The 18076-nt window shown below is 40.1% G+C and overlaps 1 protein-coding gene across 1 annotated transcript in view; it reads right to left on the reverse strand.

Annotated features, from left to right (window-relative positions):
* The window catches only part of MACIR (macrophage immunometabolism regulator), a 39516-nt gene extending 22130 nt beyond the window's left edge, over positions 1 to 17386 (reverse strand). The window contains exons 1-2 of the mRNA XM_044657631.1: positions 17275 to 17386; positions 8492 to 8581 (exon numbers count right to left, since the gene is read on the reverse strand). The gene's annotated coding sequence lies outside the window, so the exon portion shown is untranslated. The remainder of the gene's footprint in view (positions 1 to 8491; positions 8582 to 17274) is intronic.
* Between the last annotated feature and the right edge of the window lie 690 nt (positions 17387 to 18076).

Below are 18076 nucleotides of genomic sequence, written 5' to 3' on the forward strand. Positions count from 1 at the left end.
CAGATATTAAACTATACTATAAAGCAGCAGTAATCAAAACAATATGGTACTGGCTAAGAGATAGAAGGGAGGATCAGTAGAATAGACTTGGGGTTAATGACATCAGCAAGACAGTGTATGATAAACCCAAAGAGCTCAACTTTTGGGACATGAATCCACTATTTGACAAAAACTGCTGGGAAATTTGGAAAACAATATGGGAGAGATTAGGTTTAGATCAACATCTCACACCCTACACCAAGATAAATTCAGAATGGGTGAATGACTTAAATATAAAGAGGGAAACTATAAATAAGTTACACAAAATAGTATACCTGTCAGATCTCTGGGAAAGGAAAGATTTTAAAACCAAGCAAGAGCTAGAGAAAATTACAAAATGTAAATTAAATGGTTTTGATTATATTAAGCTAAAAAGCTTTTGTACAAACACAAACAATGTAGTCAAAATCAGAAGGGAAACAACAAATTGGGAAAAAATCTTTATAACAAAAAACTCTGACAGGTGTCTAATTACTCAAATATACAAGGAGTTAAATCAGTTGTATAAAAAATGGGCAAGAGACATGAATAGGCAATTTTCAGGTAAAGAAATCAAAAGTATCAATAAGCACATGAGAAAGTGTTCTAAATGTCTAATCATTAGAGAAATGCAAATCAAAACAACTCTGAGGTATCATCTCACACCTAGCAGATTGGCTAAAATGAAAGAAGGGGAGAGTAATGAATGCTGGAGGGGATGTGGCAAAATTGGGATATTAATACATTGCTGGTGGAGTTGTGAACTGATCCAACCATTCTGGCTGGCAATTTGGAACTATGCTCAAGGGGCTATAAAAGAATGCCTGCCCTTTGATCCAGCCATACCATTGTTGGGTTTGTACCCCAAAGAGATCATAGATAAACAGACTTGTACGAAAATATTTATAGCTGCGCTTTTTGTGGTGGCAAAAAACTGGAAAATGAGGGGATGCCCTTCAATTGGGGAATGGCTGAAGAAACTGTGGTATATGCTGGTGATGGAATACTATTGTGCTAAAAGGAATAACAAACTGGAGAAGTTCCAGGCGAACTGGAGAGACCTCCGGGAACTGATGCAGAGCGAAAGGAGCAGAGCCAGAAGAACATTGTACACAGAGACTGATATACTGAGGTAAAATCGAATGTAATGGACTTCTATACCAGCAACAATACAATGACACAGGACAATTCTGAGGGATTTATGGTAAAGATGCTACCCACATTCAGAGGAAGAACTGCAGGAGAGGAAACATAGAAGATAAACAATTGCTTGAACGCATGGGTTGGGGTGGACATGATTGGGGATGTGGACTCGAAACTACCACACCAATGCAACTACCAACAATTTGGAAATAGGTCTTGATTGATGACACATGTTACAACCAGTGGAAATGCGCGTCGGCCATGGGTGGGGGGAGAGTGAGGGGTGAAGGGGAAAGTAGGGGCATGAAGCATGTAAACATGTTAAAAATGAATATTAAAAAATGTTTAAAAAAAAAAGAGGAAAAGGAAAAGGAGGCAACAAATGTAGAAAATTCACAACCAAGTTTACTCTCTTTACCCTTCCCCTTCCCCCAGCTTGCTAGTTATAATCCTCTGTAGGTTAAGAAATCAAACTTGCTAGTAAAGGAAGAGATAAAAATGGTCTCTGAACCAAGGCCTGGCAGGTTTCTCCTACAAAATAAATAAAGGCTTTACAGCAACTACTCTGGTTACTCAAAAGCCTTAAGCCTTTTTCACTCCTTTTTATAGGATTACTAGATTTAGATCTTTCACACCACCCAGTCCTTCACTTTATGGATGATAAAGGTGAAACCAGTGAGGTGAAATAACCCAAAGAGGCCTAAGGTCATGGAGATAATAAGTAGTAGAACCAGGAAATGAACCCAAGTCCCCTGGATTTCTGCAGAATTTTGGTTCCTTTTCCTGACTGGGATATGTGTAAATGGAGCCTCATCTCAACACCAAAACAAACTTATTCCCATTTAGCCATTCCACCAAGATGCCAAAGTCTAGCTAGCATAGCCACCTTGCCCTCTGCTCTGCCATCCATCTCTGCCCTCGACAAGTAGAAATGCGTCACCATGCCCACCCCAGGAAAGGAACCCACTAAGCGCTGAGTCTTGCAGAGAGCCAAGTTGCCCGATTTGATTAGAGAATAAGTTAAATCTCACTTCCATCTCAAATAGAGCTTCATCCAGGAAGAGAGGGCATCTTGCCAGTGTTGTCCCCTAAACCTCCATGCACACACTTTCCATTTCTTGCTCAAAAAATAAGACAAAATTTGCCAAAACTACTAAAAAAGAGTTAGGATAATATACTGAATGTCCTGCTGCTGAATTCCAAAATAAGGTCTCACCCCTCAGTATTGTTCCATGGTCCCTCATCCATGTCAGCCCTAACCCTCGTAAGCCTCTAACCAACTCAACCCCCCACTTCTATTGTTCCCATGGAACCCTTATTTTATTTTTAACCAACACATTAGACCTCTTCCTCTCAGCATCCTAGCCACCTCCTAGCAATCCCAACTCCCTCTTCTGTAACAGATGTACTTCTCAGAGCCAAGAGGAGGAATGGGCTTACTTTCAGGGCCTTCTTGCTAATTCTGGATTTGGGGGGTTATTATCTACTAGTACTGAGCCATTCTCCCTCCTTTCTCAAGGAGCTGAGGCTCTAAATCATTCTCCTCTACCCTAATCCTTTTATTCAAAGTCCTTCTTAACTTAACCCTCTCCTAACTTTTCAAGTCTTCTAACACCTAACTCCCAACCTCAAACCCACCACTAGGTAGTCTAAGATACAGTGACACTGGCCTCCTTACTATTCCTCAGAAAAAAGGAGGAATCCCTCTTCCAACCTTGTTACATTTTCACTGATTATCTCCTATAGCTGGAATTCTCCCTTTCCCTCCTAGCTTCCTTTAAGTCAACGCTAAAGTCTTATCTTCCATAAGAAGTCTTTCTCAGTCCTTATTCTTAATTCCTTCCCTCTGTTAATTATCTCCAATTTATCCTATATATAGCTTGTTTGTACATAAGTGTTTGCATCTTGTCTCCAAGAGAGTCCTGGAGAGCAGGAATTGTCCTTTGCTCTTCTTCGTATTCCCAGCATTTTAGACAATATCTGGCACGTTTAGTTAGACAATACATGCTTGCAGTCTGCCCTTTCACTTAATAGACTTCAGTTTGCATGTTATCAACATAGAATACTCACAAATATTCTTGCTTTCCAGTTCCCTCAAATCTTACCCTCTGAAGTAGTATTTGACATAGTTCACTTTACTCCATTTCAGCTACACATAAAGAAAGCCAAACCCATGACCTCATTATCAATATAATATATATTGTCATATATTATATAGCAACATAATATATACTGTAATACACAATAATATTATATGGAAACCACAGGTTCTACCTCCATAAGTCAAAACTCTAAAATCCCTCTATCTAATCATAATTTCCTATCCTTTCAGTTTTCATGTTATCAAAATCTTGACATTTCTGTAACCAGTTCAACTTCGCATTCTCCTTGAGTCTTTAATCCCTTACTTTATCCTATCACTGTTCATGCCTTTCCAAACCCAAGCTTAAGATTACTGCCATCACTTACCTTCTCTTCCTTGTTCAAATGCTGCTGAATCCTTCTAGAGAGACTTACCACCATTTTGATTTAGGGCCACTAAAAATTAATCTGAGCCTTTGCTACTGCAAGCTAATCCACTGAGGCTTCAGTGATGGACATTCTAAAGCACTCCCTCCATAGTGGCTATTCCAAGTTTCTTCTTCTCAACTACCTACTTTATCACTTCCAAAAGGACCTCACCTTATATTTTACTAAAATAGTTGAGGCTCCCTCCATCTCCGAATTCCACATTCCCAATCTCCTCAACTTCATCTCCCAGTCCTTTCCACCTTTGCTCCAATCTCAGTGGAGGAAGTGATCCTTCTCTTCAACAATACTAAGTCTTGATCCCTTCCTCCCTTATCCCCTTTAGCAAACTGCCCTCCTTCAAGCATTCTTTCTTTCTCCCCCATTTTCTACTTCTTGTTAGTCATGGTTCCTTTTCTGCTACCTTCAAACATTCCAGTTCTCCATCATCCTTAAAGAATCTTCCTTGGATCCAAGCATTCCATTGACCTATCATCTTCTCTCTCTCCTGCTTTTCCTAGAAAATTGCTTTTATATTCTTCGCCTCCACTGTCCCACCTCCCACTCACTTTTCAGCCCCTTGCAATATGATATCTAATTCCACCATCTGATTTATATTACTGTCTCCCAAGGTTACCTATGATCTCTTTATTGCTGGAAAAAAAAAAAAGAGGGCAGCCTTTTCTCAGGCTTCCACAGCCTATAACATTTAACACCAGTAATCAACTTTTCCCCTTTAGGAGTCACCCACTTAGGTTTGCATAAAACTGTACTATCAGGTTTTCTTTCTCTCTACCTTCAAGGTCTCCTTTTGTGAAGATGAGATTAAGTATATATTTTCATAAAATCCACAATTTAAAATTTTGTTTGAGAAAAATTTCAGGAAAAGAAGCTTGCTAACTCCAGAAAATGAACTGTTTGAAGAAAGATGCCTGCAGAAACCTATACTGCATCAAGAAGATCCAGAATGAACTTTGGGTGCAGTTGACTGAACTGAAGGGGGTTGGACACATTTATTTTGAATGTAAACTTTGATGCCAAAGGGGACTGCCCCCTATTTGACTTTTTGTCAATGTGCCTAGCAAACACTGGTTTTGCTTTCCCTCTCTTCTATTTCCCTCGTATCTCTAACTACTGTAGTTTCCCCTAAGGTGCAATTTTGTATGGATCTGTAGCTAGAAGATTTTTCTGAGGTACATGATGATTATGTTAAATGATCAATTGAGGAGACTAGACTCCCAAATGATCACAGGAGGGACTGTGAAGATGGGATTAATTCTCCCCTGCCTATGTGTGTTAGTGACTGACAGCCCCCCGAGAAGTCCAAAGCAAAGCAAAAGCTGCAATTGGCCCACATATACGTAGAAGGAAGGCACAGGAAGGCAAAGAACTGTCTTTAAAAATGGTGTTAACTTCCTTGACCCAGCTTTTTCTCCTTTGAACTTGGCCTTGGAGGAGTTCCAGCTTGGGACCTCAGACTGCTCTTGGATTTTCCTTTAGGACTCCCACATGGGTGAGTGAAAATGGCTGATTCCCTTTTCTGTTTTTTTTCTGGAGGTACTAGCCTCTGGAGAGGCCCCTGGTCTTGGAGGAAGTCTTGTGGCTAGAACCCTTGTTTAATTTACCTCTGGTCCCCTTTTGCTGGGGCCTCTGAAGCCCTGCCTGGTTTGAACTGGGCTGGAGTAATTATCTAATCTCTCTCTGACTCCTTCACTTTTACTCTTTCTCCTTTTTATAAATAAACTACCATAAAAAAATCATTCTGATTTGAGTAATAATTTCAGCAACCACATTTCTCATAAATTTAGTCCAACCTTTAATTTCTACCCCTTACAATCTGCAGGACCATAATTCATCTCCCATCTTTATGTGGATTCCAGGGCTGTCTTGAATCCTCTTCTTTGTATACATTCTCCAGGTAAACTTAGTGGTTTCCATGGATTCAACTATCACTCCCATGCAGAAGGCTCCCAAAATCATATATCTAGTCTTCATTTCCCTTCTAAACTCCAAATCTCTATCATAAGGAAAAAGACTTTTACAAAAATATTCATAGCCATGCTCTTTGTGGTGGCAAAAAATTGGAAAATGAGGGGATGCCCTTCAATTGAGAAATGGCTGAACAAGTTGTGGTATCTGCTGGTGATGGATACTATTGTGCTCAAAAGAATAATGAACTGGAAGAATTTCATGTGAACTGGAACAAACTCCAGGAACTGATGCAGAGTAAAAGGAGCAGAACCAGGAGAACCTTATACACAGAGACGGATACATTGTGGTACAATAGAATGTAATGGACTTCTCTACTAGCAGCAATCCAATGATCCAGGACAATTCTGAGGGACTTATGAGAAAGAACACATCCAGAGAAAGAACTGTGGGAGAAGAAACACAGAAGAAAAACAACTTCTTGATCACATGAGTCGATGGGGACATGATTGGGAATGTAGACTCTAAATGATCACCCTCCTAGTGCAAATATTGATAATATGGAAATAGGTCTTGATCAATTACACATGTAAAACCCAGTGAAATTGCATGTCAGCTATGAGAGGGGAGTGGTAGGAGGGGAGGGAAAGAACATGAATCATGTAACCATGGAAAAATTTTCTTAAATCGATAAAAAATGTTTAATCTAAAAAATAAAAATAATAATAATAATAAACTCCAAATCTCTGTCTCCAACTGCCTCTCCAACACATCCATCCACCCAAGTATTCCAAAGTATCTTAAACTCAACATTTCCAAAATAGAACTCATAATCTTTCCCACTACTCCTCCTAATTTCTATTCAGGGCATTGCCATTCTTCCAGCCACCCAGGTTCATAACTTAGGGAGTCTTCTTTGAGTCTTCAATCTCACTTATCTTCCATAGCTACTAAGTTCCCAAGTTTTGACGACTGCATCTCTTTAACAACTCTTGCACCCATGCCCTTCTTACAACAGTCACCCTGTTTAAGACTCTCACAACTTTTCACCTAGACTTCAATAGGTCTTTCTGGTGACTTGGTGACTCCCTAGGCCAATCTACACTTCATAGCACTGCCAAATTGATATCCCTAAAGCAAATATCTGATTATGTCACTTTCCTGATCATTTCAGTGACTCTCTATTGCCTTCAAGTCAAAATATAAACTCCTCTGTCTGGTATATAAAACCTAGTACAACAAAGCTCCAAACTATCTTTCCAGACTAATAGTACGTTGCTTCCTTCCCAAACATCTTCTCCAACCAACTGGTCATACTGTTCCCCATATATCCCATTCTGTCTCTTATCTATGTTCCATTGCATGGGCCTCTCCTCAATTCCTAAAATATTTTTCCTCTTCATTTCTGGCTCTTTTCTATCCAGGACCCAAGTGCTCTCTCCCTTTGAAGAGGCCTCACATATTAAGAACACCATCCCCTCCATCTTAGCATCTCCCCTCAAAAAAAAAAAAACAACTTTATCATTCCGTATATATGTTATATTTACTTCTCTGTGCTTTTGTTTCACCTCCATTACATTAAATTGTAAGCTACTTTAGCCCTGAATAGAGACTATCTAACATTTGTATTTGTATCCCCCAAACCCAGCATAGTGCCTGCTTCCATCTTGGAATCAATAGTGTGTATTGGTTCTAAGGCAGAAGAGTGATAAGGGCTAGGCAATGAGGGTTAAGTGACTTGCCCAGGGTCACACAGCTGGGAAGCGTCTGCGGGTCAGATTTAAACCCAGGACCTTCCCATCTCTGGACTTCACTCTCAATCAACTGAGGCACAAGCTGCCCCCATGTTGCTTTTTAAAAAAGTTTGACTTTGGGACTGGATTTCTGGGAGGGAAGGAGGGGAGGGAGGTATTCCAGTTTAATGCCAAGTCACAAACCCCAAATTCAGGCAAGATCCAATAAGGATGATTCCCATTTGCAATTGCTTTCAGATTTCTTTTTTTTTTATGATATTTTATTCCTTTACCTTTTCAACGCTTATAAATAATATCATGCTGTTATCTGCATTTTAAGGAATTCCAAAGTAGTTTTCTATCTTGTTCTTTTTTTTTTATCATTCTGCTGCTAACTAATTGGGCAATGGTTTATTATTAAACTACTCTGCTTAAGGATTATGACAATATTTCTAAGTAGTCTTCTAAGCAATGACCTACAAAGACTCAGGTCAAGTAGAAGGCTGCAATAAATAGTGATAGATATACTGTAAAGAAACACTAACAATTCTACAGAAGTTGTATACATGAAGACACCCTAACAAAATAATGGAAAGGGTATAGGAGAATACTACATTTTAATGTGTTTTAATACATGATGAAAAGGACTTCATAATTCCAACATATAAATGATGACCTTTTTCAAGTCCTCTATTTACTCTGATTTGTTTTGTTTATTTTCCCTTTTGGAACATTATGATATAAAACCAGTATTTCACACAAAACTATTTTACAAAACATTTGGCTGGAAGAATGAGGGGTAACGTTTTTACTAAAATACCACCTAAATTAACCCCTGAAAAAAACTTTAAACTTAAAAATAGCCATAATATTACTAGCTGCTATACTTTGAAATACAGCTCCAAAGATACTATCTATCTTAAAGAAGCAAAAATCTTATATATCAAAAGATGAAAAAATCAGATTTAAAAAATTAAAGAAAACTATTGACAATATTGAATTTAAAAAACAGCAATTATGAGCATTCGCTATATTAAAAACTACTTGTATGTACTTGTATGTATTACATTTGCAATAATGCCTGGGATTTTACTTTTATTTTATCATATCTCAGAATATGTGTTTTTGTTCAAGCATTTAACAAAATAAAAATGGCTCACCAGACTAAATCCCAGTAGATGTCACAGTACAATTTCCAGTGAGTCCCAAGAGAGCACAGGCATACTAATTTTCTTGCTATCCTCCGGATCCTAAACATGAAATAGAAAAATAAACCTTTAATTTAAACCTTCCCCCAAAATTCTAAGTTACAATTTGTCAAGCAATACACAATTTGTAAATTCAAAATAGAATGACAAGACCAGAACATATCAAAAGAGGATACAAATTAGAGAGATCTTCACGTTCAATTAATTCAGTTACAACTGTTTTCAGTTCGTTGAATTAAAGAAAAACACAAAAGTTTCAAACTGCTAGTTCCTCTTTTTTCTGCTCTATTAAAAAAAATCCTTGTGGAGATTCAGAAAGGCTGACTAATCTAAATAAAAGGATGAGAGTTAAAATCTGGAGATTAAATGCTGGCTCTAACATCCTGATCCTTCTGTGGATTCATACAATTATCTTTTCTGTGTCTCTCCCCCTTCCCGGTAAAATGTAGGCAATTATAATCCCCTATAGGAGATTATTGTCAGGAATAAACAATGACTGTGAAGCACTTGGGGAAATAAGAAGAAAAGTTATAATTTTTTAAAACAACCATCTCTATACATACACACATATTCATTCTCCCCTTGCCTACAGAAGTTAAATCCTTCAGGGAAATCAAATCTTTCTGTACCTCCTGAATAAAGTTTAAGACCCACCAAAACTCCCCAAAGTACTTTTTCACCCACCAAAGACTTTGTTGTTGTTGCTGTGTTATAACGTGACAACAAAAGATCTTCTTTTAATGTTATTCCCTTAGATGTGGATATAGGAGGCTGGGGAAAGAGAGGGAACCAAGGAGGACTCTAAGTCTGTGAGCCAGGGTGGCTGAGATGGAACCCTCAATAAAAACAGAGAAGCATGGAAGATGGGTTTATGAAGAAAGGATATGAGTTGCTTTGGTCATGCTGAGTGAGAGGTGCTTGTGGGGAATGCTGGGGGAAATTTAATTTTAACACAATATATCACACACACACACACACACACACACACACACACACACACACCACGTATTTATTCATTCCTCCCCTCAAATCTCCAATTGCCCTTTTATATCTTAAACTAGATGTTCCATAGACGTCTCAAACTCAGCACATCCAAAACAGAACTCATTACCCCCACACACATACCCTTCCTTCTTCCTAATTTTCTAATTACTCTTGAGAGAACACCACAATCTTCCCAGGCTTCCCCACTCAAAACCCAGGTATCAATCTTGCCTCCATACTTATACTGCTCAGCTGCCAAAGAAAAATTTTCCAAGCTAAAGGGAAGTCACAAACACAAATAATAATACAGGATAGCATTTTTTAAAGTACTTAAAAGAGAGAAAGATCACTGTATCTGGCTGGGGAAAAAGAAGGGACGGCTTTGTGAAAGGGGATCCTGAATGGGTGGAGATGGCAATCCAAAGGAACTCATGGCAGAGCAAAGCCACTGGGGCAAAAAAGGGCAAGGAAGGCTTGGTAAGTGGCATCTAGCCTGCGGCGTGCCACATGGAGTCATGTCCATTGCACGGAGCTTTAGCTTCTTGGAGATGGTGATTATCTCCAAGATGGAAAAAACAGCTTTCATTGAGGTCAAATCTTGTCTTGGATGCTTACTATCAATCATCAAGGGCCTGTTTCCTCATCCATAAAGCGAAAAGGGCTGTACCAGTTGGCCTCTAAATTTCTTTCCAGCTCCAGATTTATGGTGTTGGGATAGAATGATTTTGGCACCCCCACTGCTGGATCCTATGAGATCAGAAAATTGTCTTTGCCCCCTGGTTTCCTTCAACATGCAGCTCAAATCCCTTTTCCAATCTCCCCTCTCCACTTTCTAGTGCCTCTCTTCTAAGATGGTCTCCCAACTAAATAGCACGATATAAGGGGGCCCTTGTATGCCAGGCCCTCCATACCTCTCCAGTGCCCTCTCACTCTGTCTGCCCTCCTGTACTTTATGGGTCAGCATTCCCTTAACTAATCACACACCCATGATTTTTTTCATTCCAAGACCTATACTAAAAACATTCTCCCTGACCACAGTTTTCAATTCTTAAAATCCTTTGCACCCTTGAATGGCCAGCTCTTCCATGTAGCTGTCACTGAGCTAATTCCCTGCCCAACCAACTGTGAGATTAGCCTCTTCAGAACCCTTGTAGTATTTTATACCTCTCCTGAAATTCTAATTATTATTGCAGTTACCTGTGAAAACATTTATCTTCCCTAGTAGACTACAACAAGTTTCTTGAGGGCAAGAATAAGGTCCTGTTCAACCTGATATTCTTGACACCTAACATAGTGACTTATACATAAAAGTTGTATAATAAATACTGATGACTTTCTTCGTTTTGTTACAAAAAAAATGATCTATACTGAATCAAACATTCATTAATAGAGAGATCATGAGCCCTTTGGGTAAGTGTATATATACACACATGCATATGTGTGTATATATACACACACATACATAAAAACAAATCTGCCTTGTTTATGCAATAGTTGATCTATTTTTTTTAACGAAACATTGCATTCAGGGAGCTCTATCTTTTGAAAGTTCTCAGGTTCTTTTTCTAGATGTTGAGTCAGACAGAATACTGGATTTGAGCCAGCAAGACTTGAATTCAAATTTGACCTCAGACCCATACTTGCTATGGTGATAAGTTACTTAACCCTTATCTGCCTCAGTTTCCTCATTTGTAAAATGAAGATAATAACAGTCCCTAGCTCATAAGGTTGTAGTGAGGATTAAATGAGATAAAATTTGTAAAGCACTTTGCAAATCTTAAAGTAACTATATAAATGCTATCTATTATTATCATTCCATAAGAGGATTTACCTACCTAATATCTAAGTCCCCTTTTAGCTCTTAAAAAAATGCCCAATTATTCAGAATCCTTTTATAAAGTGAAAAATATTCTGAAATGGTTGAATGAAAAAGCTCCAGGAACTTTACTAAGCAGCTGAGATAAAGTAAAGAGAGCAAAATCTATTCCCTACCCTCAAGAAACTTACATCCTAAAAGAGGGTTACAACATATGAGAGAGTTAGTGATTTTTTTCCTAGTATTTAAATTTAAGTAACAATCATAAAATTGAATAACTGGTGCTAGAATTTAGATCTCCAAATATCAAGTCATCATATCAATGAGCACAACTATGTTGCTACATTATGGTATTAAATCAACCAACAACAAATATTTACCAGTGGGTGTCATCATACCTTAGTACATACCTTACACATTTGGTAGATTACAAAATATTAGAAGGAAAGGGGCACAGAATAATTATGTTTTTGCATTGCCTAGCACATTGCCCCAAATTATAACACAAATCAAAGACCAAACTAGGACAAATAAAAGCCAGAAGCCCCGCTCTAGAAAGTTCATATAATCCTCTTAGTCTAATTTCCTGGTTTCAATTTTATAAATATAGTCTATAATTTGTGTGCTTTCAGGATTGGAATTTTAAATAAAGTGATTCCAAAATATACTACAATGTTGTATCATTTATTACAAAACTTTTTTATTTTGAACTCTTATTCAGAGGCTTATTTTACCAATTTGCTCAAGAACAGTACTCAAAATAGTTGTTGAAGACTATTAAAATATTTATATTCCAACTCAATTCTTGACTTTTTATTATAATTTATGGAAGGGAAGAAGACAAATCAGAGAGGGGAGGGTCCTATTAGCTAAAGCCAGATGGCAACAGGGGGAATGGTCAGTAATTTCATGGTAAATAAACCATAGTAACTGATTATACATATAACTACCTCACCCAGCTAAAAATAGAACACAAGGTGAAACCAAGGAGCGCTCTCTATTGTGCTACCATTTTATTCGTTTATGACATGACTCATTATTTTGTTTAACTGAATGCTGAGTAATAAGTCATTACACAGCTATTAAAAAAAAGATCTCGTTTCACCTTCCTGAAAATATCACAGGAGAGTACAAGAATGAGCATTCTCCAAGAGTGACTTTCTAAAAGTAGGAAAGAGAAAAGAGCACCATAAAGTCCCAGGAACTCATCATCTCTGATCAGAGCAGGTACAGGTTATAGATGAGTCAGGGAAAATCTGAGTTCAAATCCAGCCTCAGACTCTCACTAGCTGTATTACCCTGGGTAAGTCACTTAACCAATATCTGCCTCAGTATCCCCAACTGTAAAATGATGATGATAATAGTAGCCCAGGGTTGTGTGTGGATCAAAAGAGGCAATATTTTTTTAAATACCTGGAATATGGCACAATAAATACTAGTTTCCTTCCTTCCCTTTAAGAACTGTTGAAAGTGTACTTGGGATAGAAAAGCTACCCTGATGAAGCAAAGGACATTTGATGATAGGAAAAGAAGAAAAAATTCCATGATCATGAGATCATAGACTCAGGACTGGAAGAGAACTAAGAGGTCATCTAGTTCAATCCCCTCATTTTACAGATAAAGAAACTGAGGCCCAGTGAGGCTATGAGACTTGACCAAGTTAATAGTGGAAGAGTCACATTTGAATCTAAGCACTCTGATTCTAAATCCACCCTATCTTATTTTAAATGCTCTTGAGTAATAGAGGGCTTTTTTAGTCACTACTTAGAATTTAACATCTATGACCCCCTCGCAGATAACAAAGACAACATTAGGGGGGGGAAACACAGCACGTTAGGCAATAGGCAAAATGCTGCAGGAAAAAAAAAAGGCATAGCTATAGAGAAAGATAAGATTTAATGCCCAGAACTACGAGAAATCATGCATAAACCATGTGGAAGTAGACATAAAACACTGTGACATTATCCTGGAAACTGCTAAGAATGGAAAAGTCTAAAGATGGTAAAAAAACAACCAGACTCCTGAAAAAGGAATTCATCAACAACAGAACAGAAGGCAAAGGGGGTGGAACTGAAAAGGCAAACAAAGCTCATTAGGAAACTAGGGGGGAAATCTGCAAAGATGTAGACCTGAAACCAGCAAAGATTTAAACTCCCCAAGAAAAGGATGCTACAGACTGAAGACGGCCTGCAAATGCACCTGAAGTACTACAAGAGATCAAAAAAGAACATTCATTCCCCCAAGATCAATGGATTAAATAAAAAAGAAAAGAAAAACCTGCTTGTCAAGTGTTTCTTAAGACCCAGGAAGCTCTTACCCAGGGTGTTTCATATTTTAAGACAGATGAAAACATTAAGAACTAACCCCAACCCCACCCTCCCAAAATCCAGGCTTCAATACCTATCCATTTAAAAATACAAACAGAAGAAAAAGGAGTAAAAAGCATTCACTAAGAAATCAATAGGGATACATTAACAGAAAAGAGTACTCAAATAGGCAAGTACCCAACTCAGCATACATGCCCTCAAAAGGGTAAGCTAATGAATTCTGTTACTATTTAAGGATTTATGAAGAGACCGAGTTTTTAAGTACAGAAACTGTGAGGCTAAGACATGAATAATAATTTAACATCCAAAAACAATCTCTACTTTTTTTCATGAAAACTGATATTGTGAAGATTCATAAGGGATGTGAGGATTAGTCAGTACTTTTTAAGTAAATTATTTAAAGGTGAATTCTACCATAGTTCTAAAATAAATTCTAAAGTTCTAAGTATTCTACAACTTGTAAGATTAATTAAGACAAATTAAAAATTCTGTTAACTTGGAAATCAAGTGGAAGGAGAATCAAAATACCAAATGCTGACAAAAACATTTCATTAATTTTTTAAACCACTATACATGAAAAAAATTGTTAGTAAATACATGTTGGTACTTTCAAACCACTCTACTATATCAAATATAGGACTTTTCTAAAACCTAAACCTTTTTTTTTTTAAACCCTTGTACTTCGGTGTATTGTCTCATAGGTGGAAGAGTGGTAAGGGTGGGCAATGGGGGTCAAGTGACTTGCCCAGGGTCACACAGCTGGGAAGTGGCTGAGGCCAGATGTGAACCTAGGACCTCCCGTCTCTAGGCCTGACTCTCACTCCACTGAGCTACCCAGCTGCCCCCCAAAAACCTAAATCTTTTAAAAAAAATTAAGGTAAGCTTCTAGGTAGAGTTTAATTAGACTAAAACTTCTGAAAATAATGTTGCATTTGCTAAAAAAAATTTAACTCCAAAACCACTACTGGAAAATTCATATTTGATATAGCAAGACAAAATTTGCTGTTCTAATACTAGTTATGTAAATACCTATTAATTAAAAAGTATTTTTAATCATTTTAAAGAGTCTGGTATTCAATCATTTTGATACTATGAATAAATAATTTGATGTCAAAGTAAGTTATTTCATATATCAAGATCTTTAACTTTATTTAAAGTGCAGCACTGTTTTCATTCAGTATTTTTCAATGCTGCGTAAAACTACAAAGGCTTTCTAGGTTATCAATGTTGCCTTTGGTATTGACGAAATCATCCCCATATAACAAGAAACTTAGTTCTGCTGCAAACATGACAGACAAGAACTGGAAATACAGGTCTGCATAAAGTCTTTTTTGTAACATATAAATGTGTTCTAAAGGACAACTAAAATGTTATACTGATTATCAAACAAAAAAAAGCAAAATGTGCTACACTTTAAAGAGATATGTTCCAGATTTTTCTCACTTGAGTTTTGTTGGGTTTTTTTAAGAGGCTATAAATAAAAGGGGGAAATTGTGTATCTAAGTAAAAAATTAATTGCTGTAGCCACACTAAATTTAGGTGTCTTCATATGAAAAATAAATCACACACCTGCATGCATTAAAATACTCAGTAAAAACAGTGTTGATATACTGAATTTCATTTAAAGACAACAAATAACCTACATATTTTAACTCTTGAGTTTTTATCCCTGAACAATCTGTTCTGCCTATCTAATCTTAACTACCTTGGTTCACATTTAATCTTGTTCTTCCTTCAAATGATACTTTATTAACATGAATAGTTTCATACAATACTTTGAGACCTCTGAAATATGCTACATTCAGTCTAGTGCCAAAACCAGCACCCCAAAATAAATCCAAAATCTCATTAGGTTTTTTGTTTTGAGGGGTTTTTTTGGCTAACAAACAATACTTAAATCTGTGGGGAAAATAGGAATAAACTTCTGAAAGAGGTGTCAGTCCTCTCTATCTCTCATCTTTATAGACAAATTAAAAAACAAGAGACTAGCAACAAACCAACCCCACAGCATATGGTAGTTTGAATGTTATGTGATGTGATGGGGGGAGCTCTAAAACTTGGGCTGCTGCAGTGCCACGAATGTTATGCAGACTGTCCTTTCTGCTACGTTGAAACTGCTTCCATGGGGGCTGCTATAAATAAATGCCATCTCAGGGATTCTTCCTTCCCCTTCCCAAATGACAGAAAAGTTACCCGTTCTTGTCCTTCCTTACCTGGGTACCTTTAACCAGTCCCTCACACTACACATTAAAAAAAGAAAAGGCATTGAATCAGTGAAGCTGAAATAGATTAACTGGAGATCTCTGCAAGCCGAGGTGGGAAGGGAAGAGAAAGATCCTTGAGAATGCTGGGCTGAGGACAAGAGCATCCAAAGAGGGATTCCCTTCCCAACCTGCTAGTCTCTCCATTCTGATGGCGATATTTAGGCTCTACCACCAGAGTTTAGCAGCCTCAACAATGGGAGCAGCAGTATATGCAGTCTATGTCCCCTTAGTCCCTCTGCCTCTTCGAAGCCCTTCCTTCTCACCTTCCAAGGTAACCCGAAATCCAGAAGGGGCAGGGAGAGATGCCAGTTCCACCAGCCACGCTCCCGCACTTTCACTTCTGGCCCGCGCGTGCTCCCACCCACAATCACCCCCAACGCAGGCAGAGCCTAAGGAAGCAGGTCACGGCCCATCCCGCTCTCCTCCCGGTGCCCAGGGAGGGCAAAGGGGCAGGGCAGCGGGAACTCCTTCTCAATTACAACCAGATTTGCCATGGGAGAAAGGCCGTGAGGAGGAGGAAAGCTGACGAGGGGAGGGGCAGGGCACTGTAAGGACGGGGAGTCACCCCCGCAAAAGCCACTATCTGTCACCCCTCCTCCCCCAAAGTCTCTGGGGCAGGGATCAAGTGCAACTTCGGGTGTAGCTGGGAAAAGAAGCCGGCTGCAGAGCTGTCCCCCGGAAATACACCGTGCATACCCGGCCACACCGGCGTGTGTGCGTGACCATAAAAAGTGTGGGTGCATGCATTTGCTCGGCCCAAAGGCATGCACAGATACAAACGCATTGATCTTAAAAGATGGAGAGCCCAGCTCCGGTATGATTCAAAAGCACCATACCACATTCCCAAGGAACATGCCTGGTCGTGGATACACACGTACACACACACACACACACACACACACACACACACACATTCACTCACATATCTCCGGCCCCACCCCAAGGCCGCTGACACAGTAATCTTCCTCTGACGTCGTGCCCCGCTTACCCCAAAGCCTGCAGGACCCGGTCTCTATCCTCCGCGCGCCCTCCTCAGGGCTGACACGAGCCCCCTGGCCCCACCCCCAGACACGCGCGCGCGCCCTCGCCGCCGGAGCCGGCTCCTAGCCTCCCCGCGGGAGCCGGGCCGGCGGCGGCGGCCGGGGATCCTTCTTAACTGCAGTGCCCAGTCCCTGGGAGGCCCGACCCCAGACAGCCGCCGCCCAGGAGCAGGGTGTCTGCGACCGCGGGCGGGGATGCGTTGGTTGGAATCGCGGGAGCACGATGGGCACCCGCACCTACGCGCACCGCCTTCTCTGCAGTACAAAAGACAGCCCCAAGCGCCATGGTCCCTGTGCCACCTACCTGGGTCCCGGAGCCCCAGCGACAGCAGCGCCCTCCTGGGAAGGGCAGGGCTTGGCCTGAAAAGCGGGGAGACGGGCGCCCCTAGATTCGAGCAGCGTGGCGAAGAATCCCCCCCGGAGGAGCAGAGCCAAGCGGCAGCAACAGCCGCGGTAGCGGCAGCAGTCCTGGGCTTGTCCCCGCCTCCTCCTCTGGCTGCGGAGGCGCTGCCCGTCAGCGCCTCGAGCTCCGCCTCCTCGGGCCCAAAACAGAAGCGGGGTGGGGCCACCTCAGAGGGAAAGAGCGGGAGCCGGAGGAAGGGTGGAGCGGGGAGGAACGGTGGCACCCCCTATCCAGTCCCAACCTGCAGCTCCAGCCACCGCTTCTCCGAACACCTTCAGGGCTCATATCTCGACCTCCCTAATGGGTAGTTATGCCCATTGTCAAAAATTCAGAGTTCACTGGACATGGATTTAGAGTTGGAAGGGATCTTAGCAGATCATCTGGTCCCAAACCCCACTCCTGCAGACAACTTGAGGAAACCGAGCCCAGAATGAAGTGGTTTGCCTTTGGTCACGTTGTCAAGTCAACAAGCACTTATTACGCGACTACTGTGCGCAGGACATTGTGCTAAATGCTGGGAATGTGGAGAATGGGAGGCAAAAGATAAACCCTGTTCTGAAGGAGCTCACTGTCTGATGGGAGAGACAATACTCAAAAATCTATGTACAGGGGCAGCAGCTAGGTGGCTCAGTGGAGAGAGAGCTACCTAACTGCTGGAGAGGAGAGACCCTGGGTTCAAATGTGACCTCAGACACATCATAGC

The sequence above is a fragment of the Gracilinanus agilis genome, chromosome 1, assembly GCF_016433145.1.
Source record: "Gracilinanus agilis isolate LMUSP501 chromosome 1, AgileGrace, whole genome shotgun sequence".
NCBI classification, from domain to species: Eukaryota; Metazoa; Chordata; class Mammalia; order Didelphimorphia; family Didelphidae; genus Gracilinanus; species Gracilinanus agilis.